This window comes from Urocitellus parryii, chromosome 2 (genome assembly GCF_045843805.1).
Source record: "Urocitellus parryii isolate mUroPar1 chromosome 2, mUroPar1.hap1, whole genome shotgun sequence".
Classification (NCBI taxonomy): Eukaryota; Metazoa; Chordata; class Mammalia; order Rodentia; family Sciuridae; genus Urocitellus; species Urocitellus parryii.
The window spans coordinates 28,612,678-28,630,465 of record NC_135532.1 but is presented as its reverse complement, the minus strand read 5'-3'; the positions used below and the strand labels follow the sequence as shown (position 1 = coordinate 28,630,465).

The 17,788-nt window shown below is 37.6% G+C and overlaps 1 protein-coding gene across 3 annotated transcripts in view; it reads left to right on the top strand.

The window, feature by feature from the left end:
- Positions 1-17,788, top strand: part of Stard13 (StAR related lipid transfer domain containing 13) — a 342,624-nt gene that overhangs the window by 202,531 nt on the left and 122,305 nt on the right. The window lies entirely within an intron of this gene.

Genomic DNA, 17,788 nt, shown 5'->3' with positions numbered 1-17,788 from the left:
CACTTGAGTGAAGCATCTCCAGCCCCTATCTTCTCACTACTCATTGGTTTGAGTTCACCAGGGAAAGCCTTCTAGGGTTGAGCAACAGAACAAAAAGAAAGGCCTGCCCTGCCTTTTGAACTCGAGCAACCCGCACATACAGTGTTTTAACTGTTCTGGAAAGAATGAAGCATTCATGAGCCTCATGAGCCATTCCATTTCCAAGAAAAAAATTTCCTGTGACATTTTAATCCCCTTTTGTGCTGGAGTGTTTTTAGAGTTTTCTCCTGCCAGTCATCTCAAATGTTTTGTATCTTTCCCTTTTAGCTGAATTGCATATTATGAGCCATGACCCACAATAAAAAATAATGCCACTGTTATTGAATGAAAGTCTCGTTCTTTGAGTTATTCTGGGCTATGGGTCACCCTATAAATGCTGACCTCCGAAAATCCAAAGATGTTATCTGGTTGAGGCTTATACTGGGGAGAACAAAAATGAGCTATGAGATGAAAATGACCACCTGGGATCTCCAGTTTGGCTTAGGTTTCTGTGAAATAGTTTCTGTAAAAACACATGAGTGGGCACCATAGTATTTTTTTTCTGATATGAGAGCTGGCTTATTTCTGGGATCTCTTGTCTGCTTGTGGAATTTTTCTAGATACTCTATACCTAAATCAGGGCTTCTCTACCTCACCATTATTGGCATTTGGGGTCCAGATAATCCTTTTTTATGGGTGCTGTTCTGTACAGTGTAGGGTGTTAAGCAGATTTGTGGTTTCTACCCTCTAAATACCAGAAGTAGCTGGATGCCCAAGTTGCAGAGAACAAAAATGTCTCCTGACGTTGTTACATGTTCACAGTTGAGTTTAATGCTCTTGTGGATAAAAGAAGAATGTAAATTAATTCATTCCTTTACTCAGTCCTTTAACAAATACCTCATAATTATCACCTTTAGCAACTTTCAGGGAAGATAGATATTAATCTAAATAATTATATTAGTGACATCCTCTAATAAAGATTGGGAGAACTTAGCATGGGAGTTCAGGGGAAACCTTAACTCTGCTTCAAAGTTATCAGACTTGCTTGAAATTCTGATACTCCATTTATTCAAGAAGCACTTATTTTTCAGGGAAAATATCTAGTTTATTGTGATATTGCTCAAGAATGAATTTCAAAACTAAACTTGTGTATTTTTTATAAATGTGTTAGTAATGTAAATTCTTGTTGTCAAATGTTGATTTTTAAAATGCCCTAATATCTATATATGAGTTGTTGTACAAATATACATGAAAATGTCTGAGTGAATTGATTGGAGATTGGTAGTTCAAAGGCTACCTGAACCCTGAGCCTTGGATCATGTTCAGGCTCAGTCTCAGCAAGCTGCTGCCATGCATTAAAGTCACATTGTTCAACCTTTGTTCTCAGTAACAGACAAAGTGGATGTTTACACTCTTCTGGGCTTCAGATTTGATAACTTCCCTATAAAATGTGGAGAGCAGTAAAATGAACTTGAAAATAAACTTGCTTTAACTGTTGAAGCAGTATTGGCGATAGTTTCCCACCATGAGCTACAGCAAGACACACAGTGCCCAGCCTATTAGCTGGACACTCTTTTCCTTTCTCTTTTATTGCAATTAAGTATGAAATATGCTGTTAAAAGGGATGGTTTTGGATCTATGAAAATCATCCGCATCTTTTAACTATATAGGAGACAGTATGATTTAATCATTAAGAACAGTAACTGGGATTCAGAAAGATATGGAACTAGCATGACCATGGACAAGTTATTTAGGACCACTGTACCTCAGATTCTTTGTAGAAACTGGAATAATAATGTTCATCTCAAAGAATGTTGTGAGCATATTTGTATCTGGGATATGTGAGATATTTTAAAAAATTGCCCAGTCTAAGGGTTGGATGCATGGATGATGCCAGTATTCACGTGTTAGTAACACATTATTTGCTACATATCACATACTGGTGTGCCCATGAGCCTAATCATCAAAACTGTTGCTTTAAAGCTAGAAAGAAACAAAACCAGGAAGTATCATCACTCCACAAAATACTTGTGTTTCTTAAAATCAAAGACCAAACATTGTTGTCTTTCCTTCTAATACTAAGAAGTTATTAGACGCTCTTCAGCAGAGCAGTCAATATCAATGTTGTGGGGGTGACATTATAAAAAAGCTGATGCATTTGAGATGAATTATAAGAGAAGGTGGAATTGGAGAAGGGGAGGTCTAGAAGGTCTTCCATAGCCCAGGAAAAGCCCACAAATGTAGGCATAAAGCAAGACTTTGCTTTCACTTCAGATGTAATTTGGATATCATTAACAATTTTAAATTCAAGAAAGGTGGTATGTTAGCCAGCTTTCCATCATTATAGCAAATATCTTATATAATCAATTTATAAAGATAAAATTTTATTTTGGCTATGTTTTTAGAGGTTCCAGTCCATGATTGGCTACATTCGTTGTTTTCAGGCTTCTGTTATGGGGACAGTGCATCATGGTGAGAGCACAAGGCACAGCAAAATCTTTTGCTTCATGAGTGGGAGGTGAAAAGAGAGTAAGAAAAACTTGTGAGTGACCTAATATCCCCATCAAGGGCACACCTCCAATTACCTGAAGTCCTCCCACTAAATTCTGATTCTTAATGTTCCCCTGTCTCCAAATAGCAGCAAACTGGAGACCACAGCTTTTAAAGCACAAGTCCTCATTCCAGGCCTAAACTATAGCAGATGGTATCACTTTCTGATGCTTTCTTGGGCTTGACTCAACCATAAACAGGGGCATCCTGTGCCCTTGGTCCTTGAGACTTAGGATACTGAAGCCACTTTCAGTTTTTTTTTTTTTTTTTTTTGCTTTACAACTATGTAGATGTGATGGAGGATACTAACTTAAGACAGAGGAAACATCCTGCACCAGGGTGGAGATAACAACACCAGATCCATCAGATCGTGGAAACTGTTACCAAAGCAAATGTGAAGTTTAAGAGTAGAAACATAGATGAGAGTTCTCATTTTAAAGAGGTCCTTTAATTTTCTCTTTAATTTTCTGTCAATAATTTTACCTGGACATCCTCCTAATTGAAATGTTTCTCTATTAATTTTCAATTCCTACCAAAATAACAGTAGCAATAATAACCAAAATATTGTTAGTCTCTCTGAAAATGATGACCCTGTAAATTGTACTGATTTCTTTTTCAAAACAATTAATTTCTCTTATCCATTCCCTCATTTATTCATTCAGTTTTTATTCTGCACCTGTTATAAACTGGGCAAGCCAAGACATGGGTCTTGCCCTCAAACTTTCATTCTAGTGGAGGTGGGGAGGGCAGAGAGAGAGGTATAGAGGTAATGACCGAACTGGGCAAAAGTACAGTGGCACCAGATGTGCAGAGTGCAGTGGGAGCCCCAAAGCCTGCACTAGGTGCTTCTGAGTGTTGGACTGTTGGAACTCCAAGAAACAGGAATGTTCCAGCTGACATCTGAAGGAGATACCCAAGCAAATAGAAAACAGAGACCCCCGCCATAACACTAGAGCATGACACTCAAAGAACAGAAAGATATTTATAGGAGGAAGATCTCACATGCTGTAGTTTAGCAGAGTGAGAAAGCATGGTCTGTTCTACAAAGAACAAATTAAGGGGAAGCCTCATTTTCTTTATGGGAGCAGAGACCTGCATAGGTACTGTGGCTTTATAATGTCTGTGTATGTCTAATTCTATCAAACAGATCACTGGAGCCTATCTCTAAATCAACCTAACCATTAAAGGGTGTGTGGATCCGTTTGGTCCTTATGCAGAAGCAATCCACATAAAGATTTAATTGAAAGTCTTTAATTGAAAATAGCAAGAATGGTTCTTAGAAATATTCGATATTCTGCATTTAGAAACAGCCTGAATTATTTTGCAGTCCATCTGGGTGCCTTCTAAGGTAGAGGGAATATTACCTAAATATATTAAAAAGGGCATCATCCTTCACCACTTTTGCCTTCCCCTGGATCCTTGTTTTGACTTCTTAATCTCTAGAAAGGCAGATTGCATCGTCTCTTATGCTAATGAGTTCCTGTACTGTTCTTAAAAGCCATTAAACAATTTCTAAATTTAATCAAAATTCAGTTGAAACTTGTTCTCTTTTGTCCGTCTTCAATTGAAAACAAAGAACAACTGTCCTCTAGCACATTTATATTCTCATACAATGATGGTGGAAGCATTTACTCCAGTGACATGACATGGGTGGTCCCTTGCTTGCTTTAACTATGCCAGATAAAGGATGAACCTTCAGCAACCAAATCATTGACACTGCAGCCTGAGGAAGACCCTGAGGAAATCTTGTAGCTGGAAGGAAATTTGCAAATGAGGAACTCTTCTCACTTGCTTAACCTGAGCAGCTGATAAAAGGGGAGCTGTCCGTTTAAAATGATTCAGAGCCTTATCACGTTCCTATAAAACAAAATGACTAAATGAAGCAGCTGGAAGATTATAGTGAGTTTTAATTATCTTTTAATAGCCAAAGGGCTCTTGCCAACACATGCTGATAACCTGTCAGTTGTTATGTGCCATATAATCTCTGTTTATGAGTCTCAGCTGTTACAAATTGGAAAATATATTTACAGCAATGATCTTTTCTTGTTTAATGCAAATTCCCAGAGATGTTCAAACTGAAATTTGGCCTCGCTGCTTTGTTTCTGTTGCCCTCTTGTGTGGAATTGTAAAGGCTGGCGAAATCTGTTCATAATAACCGACCTCCTCCTCCTTCACAAATTATTATTTTCATTATGAATATAAGAATTCCAATTCTAAAAAGTAAGAATAAAATCAATTATGAAGCTCATAGTGCGTATTTCTATAAATTGACTACAAATCATTTTTAATGTTAATCTACATTCTTTTTAAATCAACCTGCCACCTTCTCCTTCTCTCCTTAGATTTTCCACCTCAAATGGTTTTTGAGCTCCAAGGCTCCAAGACAGTTGTATGGTGTCTTATCACATTCCCTCTATAATCCTATATTACACAGGTAGATAGACAGACGGACAGACAGACATAGAGGTAATGACTATACAGGGTGAGAGTACAGTAGTACCTGTAAGTGCAGGATGCATGGGGGCTTCACGGGGGCCTTACACTAAGTGATGGGATAGATAGATAGATAGATAGATAGATAGATAGATAGATAGATAGATAGATAGATAGATGGATGATAGATCAATCTATATACAGCTTTTGGCATTCAGTACAGTGTAGACCAAATGAGCAAAGCCTTTTGAAGTTACAAGTCTTCTTGTCTTGTCTTGACCTTGGTGGTATCTCATCTTGCTGCTTCTCTTGACTCATTTACTGATGTCTTGGCTAGCTACTCTTATTCCTCTTCCTGGCTCTGTGTTCCCCAAGACTAAGTTCCCATTCATGACTCCTGTGACCATTTTTATGTGGATGATTCTCAGAGGTACATTTGTAGATTGGACCTCATACCTCTCTTCCACATTTCAAATTGCCTTAATTGAACATCTCCAATAATATAATTATTATTCCTTCTGAATTTATTATACAACTGAATTTATTAACTTTCTGTCTGGAACATTTTCCTATTTTGTCTAGGTCTTTATTTGTTTTCTCATCTTCTTGATAAGAAACTTAGGATCATTTTTTTAAATTTTACTAGCTTTTATATCTGTGGTCAGTCTCTAAGGACTACCACTTTTTTCTTCACAATATCTTTGAGATTAACAAAAGGAATTGAATTGTTCTTTATTTCCACTGCAAACTTTGTGGCTCAAATGAGAAATTTCTGTTTATTTTCAGCTTAAAGATTTAATATATAAATAGATTATACTTTATTGAAATCCTCATTGGTCCCATTCACCCCCTATAGCTGAGCTTAGCAGCAGTGAGTCATCATTTATGTTTTTTTCCATCACGTTTATTGATAGGCTTGTCTTTTTTAAGCTCAACTAGAGTTCTGCAGTCATTCTGGTCTAGTAGATGCAAAGGCCCTAGCCATTCGAAATTCAAAAGAATTCAAAATTGTAGTGACTATAACAACAAACAAACAAACAAAACCTCCTGATTATTATGGAAACAAGTGTAGAAGTTTTTAAAAACTTGAAAGGGAAGAAAATGTGATGGGATGACTAGTTTACTAATTGTTAAGCTGTCAAAGTGCTAATGGGTTCTGAAGGAACCTGAGAAAATTGCATACTAAGGGAGGAGTGTAGAGCCCATGTGCTTGGCAATAACCTGCAAAAGAGGAGGAATTGGGTTGACAAAATAGCAACACTGTTGAATGGAAGGCTGGAGGAGCAGTGGAAGCCATTTCCTGCCCTACCAGCCAGAGGCATTCCAGAAGGCTGAGGAAGTAGGGTACAGTTAATGAAATACACATCATTAGTCCTACACTTACGCAAATTTGCACATCAGAGTGGTTATGTCTCAGAACTACCAACAAGTCCAAGGCACATTCAGAGCTTTGGGATTCCATGAAACCAAGTTAAAAATTAATTTGAAAACGAACCTTCTTTTATATCTTTATGCTCAGCTTCTTAGTATTTCAGTAAGATGAATTCACTTACACAAGTTGAAAAATGGTCAGATGAAAATAATCAAACTTACATGTGTATATTTTTTTATTTGTACTTGATATAAAAATTGACCTGAATACAGGTTCTCTTTCGTTGGTGAGCCTGAAGAGTCTTATACTATCTGTAAACCAACATAAATGTCAGCCTGGGTGTGCATTACTGGCAAGGGCCAATAATTAATGCTTTCTCTTCAAATCAATAGGTAGATCCTCTGGAGGTCTCATCCCTTCATAGTTGCACGTAAGCCCTGGAGTATTTGACATGAAGTAGCCCTTCCCTGCCCTGGAAGGATTGTGACAAAGAGAAAATATAACAATGGAAATTTTTGTACACAATACTTGCTTGTTGCTAATAATGAATAGCATGTACAGACATCCTTAGACTGACTGGTTCAGTCTGATATTTTTTTTCCTGCCTCTAGGGGTCTTGGTTGGTGTAAACTTTGTAACAAGAAAAAGGAGGATTTGTCTGTGAAATAAATTACCATCAAGGCTCACTACACCATACATACCTTCTTTGCTCATTCACCTCCTTATATAGATTTGGGGAGTTGGGCATGGGTCTGATTGATAGCAAATAGGGTCCACAAGCTCCAGAGTAAGGTGCCTAGCTCTGGTTCTGGGTGGTTCTCCTTGGAAAGTGGGATAAATCTGGATAAATCTTCATCCTTAGCATTCTTGCTATGAAGATTTATCTATCCTTTATCATATAAGCTAAGAACAGAATTATGATAATACCTGGATCCTTCTGGGTATGAAGGAGGAAATATGTAAACACACATCAGTCTACACATCTATAGGAGGTTTCCAACTTTGTTGTACTCACAGGACAATTTGAAACACTAGAATGTAGGGAACATCTATGAGGGGATTGAGAGACCTAAAACAATGCTAAAACAACCGCAATGTGCTACTGTGTTACAGTGTCTATAAAGGCGACCCCACTGTGGCACATACACCTGTTCTTTCTTCTTCAGCACTGTCAAACTTATTGTCCTGACTTTACCTTCTCATGTCTACTCTGCTTCAGGTGTCTAGCATGTCAGATGTCCACATTATCCTCTTTGCAGCTGATCTGACCTTGTGCTGTTCCTCTAACCTTAGTCAGCTTCACAGCCCAAGGCCTACTCAGCTGAGCACACCCCCTGCTGGGGACCAACCAGCCTGTTTTGCCTGGAATGCCAGGGTATCTTTTAGTGCTGAAAATGGGACAGCCCCCAAGGAAATGGAATGGTTGTTACCCTACATGTGACAGAAATCGTCTCAATAGTGCCTTTATTCAGCTGCAGCACCACTTCATTTTACAAATGGATCACCAATGGGCAGCACACCTGGCGTGCAATCCCCCTGGAGACTCTGAAAGTCCTGTGGAAATGTGTTTGTTTATGTTTTATTCATTGCTCAATGAACTTGTCCACTCAAAGGAGGGCTTTGTTTTTATCTCATTCAGTCTAGTTGGAATTCAAATATGATGTTTAGACTGGTTATGTTTGAAAAGTTTAATTCCAGGTTTTGATGATATGCTTAAAAATCAAAGAGCTTGACATAAGCCAATAGAATTGGCCTTCTTTGTTGGAAGGAGCTGCAGTTGGATCCCAGGCCAGAGGAAACCCACAAGGCCACAGAGCTGTCAGCAAAGCTGCCAGAGAAGGTGGCCTTGCCATCATTGCTTATCAGTAGCCTTGCCCTTCAAAAAAGGGCTGTCTTTCCCATTAGCCCTGCAGTTGGAGCCAAATGTCATGTACAAGGTTATGAATATGTTCTGTGGTGTAGTCCTTATTGTGGGTACAACCTCATCTAGCACTTAAACTAAGCTCTGTGTGTTCTTTGGGATAATGACATTTTTTTTTTTTTCTAGATGAAACATTCACTACATATATCCTTCCCAGCTACAGTAACACTGTCCTTTGGAGATATATGTATATATATATGTGTGTGTGTGTATGTATGTATGTATATATATATATATATAATTTTTTTTAATGATTTGTGTGTTAAGATTTATTCTTGATTGCTAGAAGTTGGACTCCAGAGCAAGAATAGTGAGTATAACAACACAAAAACAAAACTGAAAGAGGAAGAGAACATAGGTCAAAGAAGTCTTTGAGCAAGGTCCATACTCATCACCTTGAGATCACAAAAGCCATCCATCAGGCAGGACTGGGAGATCGGTGGGTAGAGAACATATGTTAGGTTCTCAAAGTATGAAGACAGGTTTCCTTTCTCTGTTCTTAAAAATAGCATGATATTGGGATCTAGGTGTCATGGGAAAATTATTTAGCAGTGACCTTTCTATGTTTACCTAATTAATTTAAAAAATGTGAAAGGACTGGGCCAGATCATTTGTTCCACAAGTGGTGGTGGGGGGGGGCAGGGTTCATTCCTTAGGGAAGCTCTTTTGGGAGATAACTCACCTATTGTCATCTCTAACCTCTAGCTCCCTGGTGCCTCAGGCAAAGGACAAGTATTTCTTTCCTTTACAGCTCTCATCATCCTGCCCAAGGCAGGAACAGGACCATAAAATCTTTGTAACTTGCAGAGAATCCAATTTGATTGAAAAAGTTCTTTCAGATGCAAATCTTGCAAAATGATTTGTTGTGGGAAAAGTTAGGAAAATGTCTAAACAAATGTTTTTCTGGATGTAGTCTTCCATTGTGCAGTTTCGAACAATTCTCCCCCATAAGTCAAGTGAAAAACACACCTGCTAGGTTAAGACTGTTGATAGTGACAACATGGATTTTCCTCTTGCAGTATCAACATTGTGTTGGAAGCCTGGAGTGTGTAGATCTTGCAGGTTGGGATTTATGAAGAGAGAACTGTTCAGAACTGGAACTGGTTGTTTAGCACACTTGAAAATATGCGGAAGGGAGGGACCTAAATACAGCCATGAGTGAGGACCTTCTCAGTCACTCCATGTGGTTACAAACAAATGACAGAGAGCTGTTGTGCAGTTATTTCAGGGTTCCAAATGGAATGTCTAGCACTCTGTTATCGCTGCTTCCACAGCAGCCTCCTGAGGCCCTGGGGCCATCCTAGGGAGCCTCACCCTGTTCTCATCACCCCCTTGTCAAAAATAGGCAGTGGCTAGGGGTGTGGCAATCAGGGAGGATTAAAGGCAGAGAATTTCAAATAAAGGGCAGTTTCTGAGACATCAAAGCTTCTCAAAATCTTGAATAAATCATATATTTAACCAGAATAAATTGAATTTGGAAGATGATGATGTTTCTTTCTTCCTTCCTTTTGGAACCAGAGGGCCATGGTGATGTGGGAAATATTAAATGTAGTGATGATATGTGTACCATTTTTAATATGTGATTATCTGTGTCTGTAGTTTTTCAGGATGAATAAAGCTTGTTTTGATTTTTAGGCTTTATCAGAAGTCTGCAGAGGTAGGGTTTTGCTAGATTGTCTGTTTTGTAAAGGAAATTGCATTCAGGATTAGCTGTTTCTTGTTTAAGCAGCAGCATTACTTGACAAGCTAAATAGGGTGATAAATCTGAGGCTTGCAGAGAGTATACTTTTAAAAATTCCCTTCTAACATTAAAAATATATTTCATTATAACTTACTATCATGGGCAGAAAACCCCAACATATAAATGTGCCTGTATGTTAAACAAACAGCAATTAATTAAACATTCTTATTTCTTTTAACTAACGAAGAAACTTTGGGACGTGAAAATGTGTGAATCTACTTACAAAGAGCTCACCAGCCTCTTTCTTGGGGCTGACCTAATGATGTCTTGCGCACTTCCTCTTTTAAAAAACAAAAAGAAATGACACTGAGACCCAAAACTGCAAATTAGTGGTTGTTCAGTCTTTATAACTATAGTGAACACACATGGTTTTCTGATGACGACCACAGCTGGGGTAGATGAATCATCCTAACCTGGCAAACTGTTTTAGTAAATCTTCCATTTTAATGAAGTGATTCATTTGGAAAGAGAGGCAATGCAGTGAGCATAAAGCCCAGACACTCCAGCAACCTGAAGTGGCTCCAAACCACATCACTGATCATACTGGCAAACCTCATAGCAGAGTGAAGAAAAGCCAGGCAGCCTGTCAACCTTCAGTGTGTCCTACCCCCTTTATACTAGATATTTGTATTCATCCCCTCACTTGATTCTTTAAAAAAAAATCGTCTGAAATTGATGTTATATTTTACAAATGAAAATCTGAAGCTTATAGAACTTTAGATAGGTCAGAGGGGAGGGAGGGGAAAGGAGGGGGCAAGGGAATAGGAACGTTGGTGGAATGAGTTAGACATCATTATCCTAAGTACATGTATAAGACACAAATGATGTGAAAATACTTTGTGTACAATCGATGTCTTGAAAATTTGTGCTCTATATGTGTAATATGAAATGAATTGCATCCTACAATCATGTATAACAAATTAGAATAAATTGAAAAAGAAGTTAAACAACTTATACAACTTAAGCATCTTAGTTCTTTATCTTATTCTATTTCTTTATCTTATTCTGCCCTCTTCCTCTTCTGTCTTCCCTCTCCCATCCTCTTCCTTTCCGTTTCCATTTTCCCTATTCTTTTGTTCTTTCATTTTTCAAAATATATTGAACTTTTATATCATGCCAGGCTCTGTGCTAAATGCCAGGATCCAGTGACCAGTGATCCTTGTCCTCATGGACAAGGATCCAGTGATCCTTGTCCTCATGGAGCCTAGCCAACATGCAGGAGGAACCGTGCATATAGAAGGGGTGCTTCCTAGGAAGAATAACTAATGTTTAACTTAATAACTAGTATAATAACTTAATAGTTGACACACTAAGAATTTTAAAAGATTTCAACAGGATAGGGCAATGGACCAAGACCATTGGTTGAAATTAAGTAGAAATAAACATAATGCCTCCCACTGACATTTGTTTTTATATAAATATAAAATCAGTAAGATATGACTTCATAGAGTTTCAGGTAAAGTTTGAAACCCCAGCAATATGAAAAATGCCATAAAAAGGATTCAGTCTATAGAAGGCTCTCTCCATACCAGCATAGATTCCAAAACAGATGGTGATAATTCCATATCACATTTAAAACTCTCTACAGGTTCTTATTTGTTTGTTTTAAGGGAGACACTTATTATGAGATAGTATATATCAATTTAAGAGAATAAAATTCTCCACAAATCTGTTTCCTCGGCTAGAGGGTAAGAGATACATTAATAAAAAAATAAGGCTCATTCTCTGAGCCTTATTTTTTTATTAATTTTATTTTATTTCCTCTTCCCTAATGAACTTGCCCTCAGGGAACTTTTGGCATGGTAGATGTGAACTAAGGATATCAATGGAATCACAAAGTAGCTGATTTTCCCTAAGAATACATTGTGATTATCTGTTGTTCATTTAGTGTACAGTTTTCCAGAATTTTCTTCTCACTATTTTAGTCTGAGAATGTGAAATTAACATGTGTAATGCTAATACTATGAAATAATAGTTTATTATATCATGAGGAAGAACCCAAAATAAGAAAGAACACTGGCAATGGAATTAAACACTTTGGTTGAATCCCAACTCTACCAAGGTTAATTGTGGTACAAACAAGTTATTTAACATTCTCTGAGCCTTATTTTTTTATTTGTAAAATGGGGATGCTTAGCTCTGCATCATAAGATTGTCATAGCAACTCAAAATAATACTGATAAACTGCTGATCAAAGTGCCTAACATAATGTAAGTGGCTAAGGAAACCTTGAGAAAAGAAATAATTGAAAGAAAGGGGAGGAATCAAGGAAGAATTCCTGGAAGAAATGCTTTTTGATTTTCATTCTTAATAACTCATGGACATGGATTGAGTATTAAAAACCCATTTGTAACTGGAAAAAAATCGACAAAATGAAGATATGAGGGGAAGAATTTGTCCAGACACCATTGTGTTTTTTCTTTGGCCAATCAGGGCGACCCTTGAGAGTGTGTTCTATTAAATTAATTGACAACTGTGTGTAGCCAGCGATAATCTCTGGGCATATGTAGAATATCTGCTCCTAAATCCTCCTCATTTGAGCAATGGTGTTCATTTTTACCAACTTTTTCTTATTGTAATTTATAAAACTGGAAATCATTTTTACAACACATAAAATGTCAAATACTTTTTATAAGAATTTCCATGAAGCACAGTTGTGAAGTCTGCCTTTAAAAAAAGATGGTTATTTCTGTTCCTTTATCAGAAATATTCAGCAAGGGGACAAGGTTATTTTCTTTATCAGAAACTACTACCCAACTTAACTAGTGAAAAGCAACTTTTTAAATATTTGTTATTTAAAAGAAAACTAGATATATTCAACTTGCCACTCAACCTAAAACTAGGGGATATAATAATGTAACTAATAATTTTAAATATTATGTAATCCAGCTGTTATAATATGAGAAAGAGCATTCATGAGAAAGAAATGAAGTGATCAGGGATATGAAGGAAGAAGAGAAGGCAAAAGAAAAACCAAATGTGAGTCAGAAAAGGAGAATTAAATGAATAAGAGAGGAAGAGAGAACAAAGAAGCAAGAATAAAATAAAAAAGAGAAACACAGAAAGAATAGGAAAGAGGAATAGGGGAGTAAGTGGGGCCAGTATGGAGAAGGGGCCACCCTTCTTTCACCCAGAAACCCCATGTTCTTCCCCCCACCCCAAATCTAAGTCTTGACCTGGATGGAGGACACTCTAGAAGCTGAAGTGTAGAGATCTTTAGCATATCCTCAAATGCCCAGGATCATCACAGACTTCCAGTTTTAAATAGTGCCTAGAACTTCCTTTTCATTAAAAACCTACCAAGTTATAGTCCCTTCTTTTTTTCTTGTCTTCTTCCTCCTGGTGATAGCTTTGACTCATTTGAAATCCAAGATTACAATAGGAATCAGAGATAAAATGTTATATATTCATTTATTCAAAATAATTGTTTTTAGCCTAGTTGGGTCTTGAAGTTCAGTAATATAAGGACACTTCATAAAAGATGTTAATTGCCTTAATCAAAATCTTTTGCATCAGCCATCCCCAATCTTGTGCGCATATTGGAATCACCTGGCCAGCTGTTAAAACCTGGGTAGTCTGGGGCTATCAAGTGGGATTGTTGTGGGGGGTGGCAGCATCCATTATTAAATATATATATATAAATAAACATATATATTTGTAGATGGACAGAATACCTTTATTTTATTTTTATGTGGTACTGAGGATCAAACCCAGTGCCTCATGTATACCAAGCAAACCACTCTACCACTGAGCTCCAGCCCCAGCCCCAGCATCCATTATTTTGTAAGCAACTAGGATGCTGTGATATGATGTGATGTGCAGCCAGCATGAGAATCATGCCTTTTGGCCTAGTAAGATATATACACACATACATGTATAATATTATATATGTATTTAACAAATTGTAAAACTTTATATAATAGATATATAACTATTATATGTGTTATATAAATAATACATGTTATATGTAGCAAATTGCAAAACTGTGTGTGAGTGTGTGTTTGTATTAAAGGACATTTGGGTATTCTAAAAAAATGTTATAAAAAGGCAAGCTCCAACAAATGAGAGGTGCACTGGCCATGTGAAATGGCAATGGTACTGGAAATGGCTTCATATTGAATTTGTTTCTTATCCATTACCCAAGCACAGTGCTCATCACATTTACCCCATTGCCTGCTGTATGACGCCCCATCTCCTCACTTGGAGTGCCCCTCCATTCTGATTCTCTGCTTTCTGATACCTTGTGTCCTGCCAAACTCAACCATCATGTACTTTATTGTCTGGGCTTTTTTCCAACCTTTCCTTTATAGGACCAATCTAAAACTCTCCATAACCACACCTCCATAATTGTCTACTGAAATTTTATCCATCCTCATGGTATTTTTTCCACTAAGCACTCTTAATTCTTTTGCCAGTAGATACAACAGTCCTTCTTGTCTTTGAAATTCTGTTGCATGCTGTTTCATGTGTCTCCCCTCTATGCTTATCTGCATTTGTTTTATGATTGTGAATATTTTTATCTTATCTCTAATGAGCTGAGTAAACGTTGAGAATATCTCCTATATCCTTGCATCCTCTGTTGTGCCAGCCTAGCACAGTGTTCTGCACAGAATGTGCTCAACAGATATTTATCCAGTGGAATTAATAAAATTGAGACAATATGTCAGTAGAGGTATAAAACTGATTGAGAAGGAAACTAAAATTTAGATAGGTGTGTTTGCTGAAATAAATTAGCAATGTCAGCAGAATCTGTTCTGTTCCTGAACATAGAGACTTAGACAATGACACAGTCAAATGAGAAGCTGATGCAGCCTACATCAACTACAGACCTGTATACATGGTTCTAGGATGTATTGTGTGAACACAAAGTGAAGGAGTAAACAGGTAATGTTCTACCCAACCCTAACTTAATGACAGTGGCTCTTCTCTCCTTTGTGAAACAAGACAGTCACTTATTCACCTTAAATCACTTTCCTTCCCTTCACTTTGACACTCATGTATTAAATTATAACCCTGAGATTTATAATCTCTTTGCTCAAAAGACAAAGAATTTATGTCTATGAATATGGTGCAATTGTTTTTCTATCCACACACTAAAGAAAGAGAAAAAAAGAATTATAATTTTAAAGAAATGGCTAAGCTTGAGCTTATTGTTTACAATGTTCTCTGGATAACAGGCCCACCCTGACCTCTTCATGCTCCCTCCAAATAACCCCACTGTACTTTGAATAAAATGAAATGGTTGTCCTTAGGTCACATTGTTCTTCTGCTGCACACAGTAAGCATGAGTGTGCATTGAAAAGTAGAATCCGGCCTCTTCAGCTTACAAGTTAATTTAATCAACCCTTTTTAAATTACTTAAAAAAAAAAGAAAGAACCAAAGAAAAGAAAATCTGTTTTAGAAACAAAGTGTATCTATGCAGCTTTCTTTGCACATGGAAGACAAAGGATCTTTCCAATAGGAAGACAGAATGACAATTTCACTTATCTTGTCTGCTCATAAATTAGATCAGTGACATATTTTCTGTTGAAGAAGAAACCTTATCTTAGTGGCTACATTTCTGAATCAGTCATCTGCATTTCAGTCCTGCCCCCACTCACAAGCAGGGAACATTATACAATTTGTACATTTCAATTAGGTTGCCATAAAAAATGAGTAGCTCAAGGGCATTAGTTTATTACTGGTATCCAGCCAGGGTTTCCTTTCTAAATGACATTCTGAAAGCCTTCATTCTGAGCATAATCACCTTAGGGCACCCAGAGTGTGGTCCCAAATGATTCAATTACAGCTGAAAGTTGCTCTCTTCCTGGAGCACAAGACTCCAGAAACCTATCTTCAGCCTTTTGTGTTTGCAGAATATTTTTTCTTTTATAAACGTTCCTATGAGAAAGTAAAAGCAGATGAGGATTATGTTCTGTGTTCTTGCTATTGTTTCTTTTCTATCTGATCTGTATTTATGAAGTGCAGTGTCATGTCTTAGGACAAATGATGCTCAGCTTACCAAGTGAGTTTATAAATCATTTGGCTCAAAATAGAAGTATTTCCCCATAAAAGCAATAGTCAACAATGCTGAGTTTACCACTGACCCTCAGTTAACTCCTCATGAAACCTAGCTCTAGAGAATTAATACTTTCGTTTTCATTTCTAGGGAAAGGGAGTTAATGTTTCCAAAAACTTGGAAACAATGTTTTTGGGAATGCCTCTGCTATGTGTTAGCTCCCTCTTCCCTGGTAGTGATAGGGAGATTATTTTTCCTTCTCTTCTGAGACAGATTCCTGTGATGTATTTGATTCAAGAATGTATGAATTATCTACTGCTGTGTAACAAACCACTCCAAACTTAGTGATTGAAAGCAATAATCACTTATTGGTTCACAATTCTGTATATCAGCAATTTGTACAGGGCTCAGCTGGTAGATTCTTCTGCTGGTCTCTTCTGTCTCATGCAACAGCAGTTGACTGGTAGATTGATGGAGTTTGGTGACCCAGCATTGCCCCCCTCACATGACTAGAGATTGATTTTGGCTGTCAGCTTGGTCCCTCTCTCCATATGGCCCTTCATCCTCTTTGAGCTGGCCTGAACTTCTGGTCTTAGAGTTCTATGAGAGTGATTATAGAAACTGAAAGACCTCTTTCACCTAGACTCATAAGTTTCACAGCATCACTTCTGTTTCATGTGCTGGTCAAAACAAATCACACAGCCAAATCCAGATTCAGAATTTTTTTCCTTGATAAGAGGAGTAGCAGGGTCAAATTGCAGAGGGACATGCAGGGATAGGAGGAATTATTGCAACCATCGCTATAAAGAATCTACTATAGTGATGTTTGGTGGAGGGGTGAGAAGCCAGAGTGGTAAAAGGGAGGGAAATGGTGACTGCTAACTTTGAAATTCAAAGGACCTGTATTCCAATCTCACTTTATTGCTCCCTTGTATGTCCTGGGAAAGATAACTAACCTATCCAAGCTTTATTTTCCTATCTCTTGAGGATAATCCTTCCATATTATGATTGTTGTGATAATTAGAGATAATGTTTCTATACTCACCTAGCAAAGTATTGGTTCCACAGTAGCTGTCAGTAAACAATTAAAGCCATACTTCTTGTGTGTCCCCCTTATCTCACTAAGGCAACAGGAAGACACATGCTTTGGTCATCTCAACGTGGGTGTTTTTCAGACATTTTGAAATCATCACATTCACAAAGAACTCACAAACTCTTCCCCTTCACCTCCCCCATCCTGATTTGCAGCTTTCATTGCAGATTAAGATATTGCTATTCAAATAATTGCCCAAGTTAGGGGCTTGAGAGCCATCCCCTTACCCCATACCTATCTATTGGCACCTGCTCCCATCCTTTCCACCAGTGTCTATTGGACACCTGAGAAATGCCAGGCTTTGGGCCAGGCCTGAAATTAACAGGTAAATGAGGCTGTTGTGGTTCCTGTCCTTAAGGAACTTATACTCCTCTGATAATGTGAGAATCTCCAAGTTTTATTAAAGAAACAAGATATTGTGAGTAAAACCAGTTTTTGTCAACCCTTTATCTTCACAGCCCCCATGCTGAAATCTGGGCTGCCATTATCCCCTTCCAGAGACCTGGTAACAAAGTTTCTCTCTCCTTTAGGATTCATGTTCCACACAGTTACTGTATATGTCTTTTTGGGAAAAAGAAATTCATCTTTAATTTCTCCTTGAAAATCTGTATGACCCACGGGATTAAAATCCAGGCTCCTCAAGGCTCCTTTACTCTTGGCT